The sequence below is a fragment of the Galeopterus variegatus genome, unplaced genomic scaffold (genome assembly GCF_000696425.1).
Source record: "Galeopterus variegatus unplaced genomic scaffold, G_variegatus-3.0.2 Scaffold2704, whole genome shotgun sequence".
Lineage (NCBI taxonomy): Eukaryota > Metazoa > Chordata > Mammalia > Dermoptera > Cynocephalidae > Galeopterus > Galeopterus variegatus.
Genome location: NW_007728815.1, coordinates 188,232 through 196,562, shown reverse-complemented (window position 1 = coordinate 196,562; position 8,331 = coordinate 188,232).

The following is an 8,331-nucleotide window of genomic DNA, read 5'->3' as shown; positions in this document are numbered from 1 at the left end:
GAAGAAATGGGGAGTGACTGCTAATGAGTACAGGGCTTCTTTTTGGGGTGATGAATGCACAACTATGTGAATATACTATGTGAATATAAAAAGCCGTTTAATTGTATACCTTAAATAGGTAAATTATATGGGATGTACATTATTTCTCAATAAAGCTATTAAAAAACAAACAGAAAGATAAAATGAACCAATGTGGTTCCCTCTGTCAGAGACCTAGATTCAGAACTCCTGAGGAAATTAAGCAGTTACTGGCAAAAGGTGAAAAAGACAGGACTTAGAGTAGGGTTCAGGACATATTTTTATTCAGGGAGTACTACTGGCACAGTACCCAGGGCTTGTGAAATTTCCATTAGCTTGATAATATGGCAGAAACCTGAAAAGAAACCTGGCTGGAAAAGACAAACAGGAACTGCAAAGGTAGGAAATGGGTAACCAATCATTAATGTCATGTGGAGAGTTAATAAAATCGATTCCTGGGCCCCGTGGCTGATTCTGGCTTAGTGGGACCTGGGTGAAGACTGGGAATATGCATTTTAGCAAGCTTTTTCCATGCTGTTCTGAGGCAAGTGGTCTTCAAACCACACTTTGAAAGCCGGAATTAGTAGCAAAATGGAAAGTCTGAGCATAAAGCAAGTATCGTCCAGAGAGAATGTAGGCTGGAGGGTGAGGCTCCTGAGTGATGGAAATGGAAAAGAGAAAGAAACTCAGGAAGAAGAGATGAGACAGGACTTAAGTAAGACCTTAGATTGAGATCAGCAAATTATTTCTGCAAAAAGCCAGTTAGTAAGTATCTTAGGCTTTGGTAGCCGTTTGGTCTCTGTCGCAACTGCTCAACTCTGCTGATACAGGGTGAAAGCAGGTGTAGAATGTCATTTGTGACAACATAGATGAACCTGGAGAACATAATGGAGGACATTATGTTAAGTGAAATAAGCCAGGCACGGAGAGACAAACATCACATGATCTCACTCATATGTGGAATCTAAAAACGCTGAACTCATAGAAGTAGAGAGTAGACTGGTGGTTACCAGGGGCTGGGAGAGGGAAATTGGGAAATGTTTGTCAAAGGATACAAAATTTCAGTTAGAGAGGAGGAACAAGTTCTGGAGATCTACTGTACACCATGGTGACTATAGTTAATATCAATGTATTGTTTACTTGAAAATAGCTAAGACAGTAGACGTTACGTGTTCTCACCACAACAAAACAAGTATGTGAAGTAATGCATATGTTGATTAGCTCAATGTAGCTGTTCCACAATGTATATATACTTCAAAACATCGCGTTGCACACCATAAATGTATACAATTTTTATTTGCCAATTAGAATTTTTTAATTAAAAAATTTAATGTAAAACATGAAAATACAGAAACAAATGGGTGTGGCTGTGTTCTAATAAAACTTTATTTACAAAAACAGGCAATAAAAATTTTACAAAATGGCTCAATTTGGCTGGGGCCATAGTTTGTTAACCCCTGCTCTAGACGAAGATTCTACAGCTCAGCTCTCGTATGTTCCCTGCTGCTCCTGGACTGACTGTTCCAATGTTACCTGCATTTCTATAAGGAGTTATGAACTGGGCTTCAGTGACTGGTGGTATGATCACGGCACGGGGCCTTCTAGACAGCTTGAATAGTCAAGACTAGACAGGATCGCTTATGTTAAAGGACTATCCCAACCCCCTACATAACCCATCACATTGAACATGGTTGTCTGTGGTGGTTGATTTTTGTGTGTCCACTTGACTGCATCACAGGGTGCCCAGATTAAATATTACTTCTGAGTGTGTCTGTGAGGATGTTTCCAAATGAGATTAGTATTTGCATCAGTGGACTCAGTGATGCAGATTGCCCTCTGCAATGTAAGTGGGCATCAGCCAATCTGTTGAGGGCCTGAATAGAACAAAAAGGTGGAGGAAGGAGGAATTGACCATTTTTGCCTCCTTCTTGCCTGTTTGAGCTGGGACACCTATCTTCTCCTGCCCTTGGACTGAGATTTACATCATCAGCTCCTCTGGTTCTCACGCCTTTGTACTCAGACTGGAATTACACCACCAGATCTCCCGGTTCTCCAGCTCGCAGACAGCAGATTGTAGGACTTCTCAGCCTCCGTAATAGTGTGGGCCAATTCCCCATAATCAATCAATCTCTCTCTCTCTTTCTCTTTATCCTTCCCCAAACACACACACACACACACACACACACGCAGATGGCCCCTGACGTATGATGGTACAGTTTTTCAATTTTACGATGGTGCAGAAGTGATATGCATTTAGTACATTCTTTGACTTATGATGCAGTTATGTCCTGATAAACCCAATGTAAGTTGAAAATATAGTAAGACACTCAAGATTTTTGAAGTGCAGTTTCGACTTATGATATTTTCAACTTATGATGGGTTTATCGGGATGTAACCCCATAATAAGTTGAGAGGTCTGTGTGTGTGTTATACGTATACATGTTGGTTCTCTTTCTCTGAAGAACTCTGACTCATATATTGTCTAAACTGGCATGATTACTATATCATCTAAACTACACCAGCGACCAAAATCGTGAACATTTTCATGGTTCCTGAATCAAGCTGGAAACCACAAGCGGCTTGCTATTGCTAAGCCCCCATGATGACTCATCAAATCTCAGGATTTGTCAATGATGACGCAAAAGAGAAGGATCAGGCCCATCTTCCCGTCACCTCTATTTGACAGTCAGTAGGCTAAAATCCTAGCTCCTTCAATCCTCAAAGCAAATATGCTCAGAAAGTTTGGTCTCTTGAACAAGATGGTAAGACTAGTAAATCACTGACCAGCATAGTAAAGAGGAATTTATCTTCCATCACCACCACTAACATAATCCTTATGAGCCCCCCTTTTCCAAATAACCTGACACACACAAATAAACATAGTGTTTGCTATGCAAGCCCAGCTTCAAGACAAGCCCCCAGCCCCCACCTACAGAATGCTGAATCTAAGCTCCTCCTGTTGGGGCTGCTGGAGCAGTCACCCCTAGAATTAAAACAAGGTCTGTATAAAATCGGATTAGTGGTTGCTGAGGGGGGAGGCAGGAATGGGAGTGACTGCATAATGGGTACAGGGTCTCCTTTGGCGGTGATGAAAATGTTTCGTAACTACATAGAGGTGATGGCTGTACAACATTGCGAATATACCAAATGCCACCGAATTTGTGCACTTCGTTAGGTAAATTTTACCTCAATAAACAAACCCCAAGATAACTAACTCAGACCCGTGCGTTTAAATGATATGCTATACGAGTATGGTACACACTACCGCTCTCTATTCGGGACGTGTCTTTTGGTTATTTCAGACGATGCAGCTCTCAGGAATCCAGGCGGTGGCAGCAGAGAGCTGGCAGCGATCAACGTTTACTAAGGGGCGCCGAAGAGAAGGTCCGCAATATGAATGTCGACCTTGCCAGGTTGCAGCCAGTATTTCTGTATTGCACCTATCGCAGAGCAGGACACTCTGAAGAAGGCTATTGCTGAACCATTCTCGATTCATTCACAGTAGTGAATGCAGCTATGGGGAGGGAGGGACGGTGGATGGATGAAGCTGAAGAACCAGACGCGGTTCTGGACGGTACAGTCTGTTCTCTGTATGCGCAAGGTCCACATCCGTGAATGCAGAACCACGAATTTGGTACCCACGTTATCCGCAGGGCCGACTGTACCACGCCGTTTTACATAAGGGACTTCAGCATCTGTGGCTTTTCGTATCCACAGCGATCCTGGAGCAAATCACCCGCGGATACCAAGGGACGACCATATTTCCATCCCACTGACAATACATGGACAGATTTATAGCTCCCAGCATGCTCCCTGACATCCTAGATTAAACATAGGAGCAACTGTTTTCATTCTCTCACCCAGTGGAAGGAGACCAGTGAGATGGTGAGCCTCAGGCCCCGGGGTGAGAAGTAGAAGCATCCAGGACAGTCCTGGTGGCGGAACCAGCAAGCAAGGTGAGTGGGCTAGGGCTTGGCTGTGGGCGAAAGGAACAGGGGATTTGTCACTGGGACCAAAGGACATGGAACAACTGAGAATTTAGATTCAGGTGAGATGGCTAGTTAAGGCTCCCTTGGTTTTTGAGAACCAGCATGTTGGATTACACCCAGGTAAAAATCTTTATAACCATTCGCCCCATATTCCCAGTTTCCCCCTCAGACGTATGGTAGGATTGCACGTACCCACTCCCTGAAAGTCAGGTGTGGCCATATGTCTTGCTGTGACTTTATAACCATTCGCCCCATATTCCCAGTTTCCCCCTCAGACGTATGGTAGGATTGCACGTGCCCACTCCCTGAAAGTCAGGTGTGGCCATATGTCTTGCTGTGGTGAATGAACTGTGAGCAGAAGGGCATGGGTCACTTCTGGGTGGAGACTTTAAGAGAAGTACACAATTTGCCATGTTCCCTCTGCCCAGCCACAGCAAATGGTGTGTCCCAAAGAGCTGACAGTGTGAAACAGAGCTCCCAGCAACCCACAGAAGGCATGGAGCGCAAGCAAGAAATAAACCTGTGGTTGTTCTGAGTCCCTAAGATGTGGGGGCTGCTCATTTTGCTGCATAACCTAACCTGACCTGACAGATATTGGGGGTGGAGGGTAGCAAATTCAAATGCCAGGCAGGTGATGTGAGAAAGTACATGAGATAGAGCGATGGGGGCTTGTTCAAGCACAGGTTGACAGAACCCACCCCCAGAGTTTCTGGGTCAGTCAGTCTGGGCTGGAGCCCAAGAATTTACTTTTCAAATGAGTTCTCAAGTAATGCAGATGCTTCTGGTCTAGGGGCCACACTCTGAGAACCATACGTATAAAGCCAACGACTTATGTGCTATGAACTTACTATAGATTGGATGCCCCTCAATCTCGTTGAGGCTTAATCCCCACTGTAACTGTTGAGGGTAGGAAGTCCTGTTATGGGGACTTGAAGAGATGATTAGATTGTAGGACCATACCATAGTGAATGGATTAAAAATGGTGCTCAGGGGCATGGTTCTGAAGGCTTTAAAAGAAGAGCACATGAGAGGTTAGTCTCTCTCTGCTCTGCCGTTTTCTGCTATGTGTGTTCCCTGGGTCACTGTCACCAACGCCAAGGCCCTCACCAAATGTTTTCCCTGGACTTTGGACTTCCCAGCCTCTGAAACTGTAAGCAATAAATTTTGGGGGTTTTTTTTATGAATTACCCAGTTCCAGATATTTTGTTATAAGCAACAGAAATGGACTAATGCAGGACTGAATGTTTGTGTCCCACCAAAATTCATATGTTGAAGCCTAATCCCTAGTGTGATGATAGTATTTGGAGGTGGGGCCTTTGGGAAATAATTAGTTTGTGAGGGCAAAGCTTTCATGAATGGGATTAGCACCCTTATAAGAAGAGACACAAGAAAGATTATCTCTCTCTGCTACATGAGGTTACAATGAGAAGGTGGCTGTCCACAAATCAGGAAACGAGCCCTCACCAGATGCCAAATGTCTGGACTTCCAGCCTCCAGAGCTGAGAGAAATACATTTCTGTGACTCAGGTGAGATGATTCTCACCTGAATTTAAGCCACCCAGTCTATGGAATTCTCTTATAGAAGCCCACACCAACTAAGGCAGTATGTGTTTGGAGTACAGGAGCTCTGGTTTCCCCACCTCTGTCATCTCAGACTGACTCCTCTCATTCAGGTGTGCTCTCTGTCCAGTTGGGTGGAACACACTTATGAGTCCATGAACAGAGCTGGATGCCTTAGGCACAACTAACTCCCTCATTTGGCTTTAGTTAAAACTATTCCAAACTCCCCACTTTACAGATGAGGAAATGAGGCTTAGCAAAGAGAGACCACTAAGGCCACAAAGATACTCAATGAGTTTTCAAACCAGATCTGCAAGTAGTTAGGCCTCCCAGACACTTTCCCTCTCCTGTTTATGCCAGTGGGGATATTCAGACCCCGGTCTGAAATCAGTTTTCAATGAGCTTGGGTCCAATAAGAATACTAGCAATGACAACAATGTGTGGTGTGTCACAAGGGAGTTCAGCATCCTGGCTGTTTTAGTTCTAATCTGCCTCCTCCTCCCAGCTTGACTTTATTCTACAGGATAGTCTGTATTGGGGGCTATTGTTTCGTTACCATCTGCACTCATTACACTCCACTCCACAGACTCTCTGCACTTGCTGTTGCCCTGCCTGCAATGCTCTTCCTCCTAAACTTCACTTGGATAGTTCCACCTCATCCTTCACATCTCAGCTTCTTTCCCTGCACCAACCGTCTGCTTACTTGTCTGTGTTTATTGAGCACTTGCTATGTGCCGGGGCACCAGGCACACAGTTGTGTCCACAGCAGGCACGATGTCTGCACTCACAGAGCTCGCCCTCTGTCATGAGGGTGGGAAGCAGGTAGGAGGGGAGTCACACACAGCTGAGGATTGAAGTGACAAAAAGAGGTTCCCAGAGGTGGGGTGTGGAGAGTCCTGGGGATTGGGTAGGTGTAACAGATAGTCATTCAGACAGGTGGGGTCCCAAGTGAGTGGAAATCAGACAGAATGTGGGACGAGAGGAAAGGAATTCTCCACACATCTCACTTCTCAGCCTGAAGGCTGTATTCATCTATCTCTGAGGGCAGGGACTTGTGTGTCTTGCCCCACTGTATCCCCAGTGCCTTGAACAGACGCAGAGTGGGCATGCAGCAAACACCTGTGGAATGGACGATGGATCCCGTGAGGTGGCATGAAGTGGTAGTGGCAACTACCATTTCAGGTTTGGGAGACATGCTGTCCTCAGTTTGAGTCTGGGCTTCCTCACTTACTGAGCATGTGATCTGAGGTAAATGGCTTCACCTCTCTGAGCCCCAGCTTGCTCCTCTGTGACTGACCAGATCCAGTCATGTGTATACAGAATGTGTGGGCAAAGCCTAGTGACTGACACCCGGCTTTGCTGTGTTTCTCCTTTGCATAAGTCCTTCACCTCTCTGAGCCTGCTTCTCCATCCATAAAGTGGAGGATTAAACAAGATGGTATCTATGAAGCACCGGGAACATAGTAGGTATGCATTAAACTGTTATCACCCTTTCCAGAGTCTCTCAGATAATAGCCATATCAAAACCCTGGGGAGGACAGGCAGGAGACAGTCGCTTTATAAACTGTTGGGGGACACACTACATCAGGCTGACCTCTGGAGAGGATGATACAGCCTCATCTGTCAGAATTCAAATGCACATCTCCCTTCGTCCTGCAGCTCCTGGATGCCAAGACAGGTATAAAGAATCTCGCTGCAGCATTGTTATAGTAGCAGAAGCCAGGAATTAGTTAAACAAAACTTTATATCCACACAACAAAATGTTTTGAAAAGATTAAGAAAATGTTTTAAAATATTAAAATATTAAGACAGATGTATATATACGCCTCTCTGGAACAATCATAGATAGATAGATACATAGATGACAGATAAAGATAGATGATGATAGATGACAGAAAACAGTGCAATAAGTAGCTTTACAGATACATAGATAGAAGATGACGACGTACAGATGATGATAGATGCCAGGTATGAGGTACACAGGTAGATGATACATGGATGATGGATAGATACAAATATGATATACGATGGTGACGACGATAAATGACAGATGTAGATGGTAGGCGACGATGATGACTGACACATAGATGATATATGATGATGACAGATGTAAATAGATGACAGATGGATGTGCAAGTGGCATGTAGGGTATGCTCACATTTGATAAATTAATTTTTCTTTTACTTTTTCTTTTTTTTAAAAGATGACCGGTAAGGGGATCTTAACCCTTGACTTGGTGTTGTCAGCACCACGCTCTCCCGAGTGAGCCGAGCGGCCATACCTATATGGGATCCGAACCCGTGGCCTTGGTGTTATCAGCACCACACTCTCCCAAGTGAGCCACGGGCCAGTCCTATAAATTAATTTTTAAAACCCACTTGTACACTCAGAGTATTTCAAAGGATAATGTAGGGAGAGAAAAGGAGAATCTGGGAGTTGGTATAAAAGATTCAGTAATCTCCTCTCAAAAAAAAGATTCAAGTATCCATTACTTCTTTTTAAAGTCTTGTGACCAAAGAATTCCCAGCCCAAATCCTGCTGGCATAGCCCCCATCAGCCTGAACAACTGTATCCATCAAAATAGTCTATTTACTTTGCTAGCTGGTGACCACCCAATTTCATGAGCATCCCATGAAGTACAGACCAGTGTGAGTGTGGGCATTAGGTTCACACTATTAAGCTCTGCTACTTACTAGCTGGGAGAGCCTGGGGAAAATACTTAACCTTCCCTTAACCTCCTCTGTTTCTTTATCTGTAAAACGGA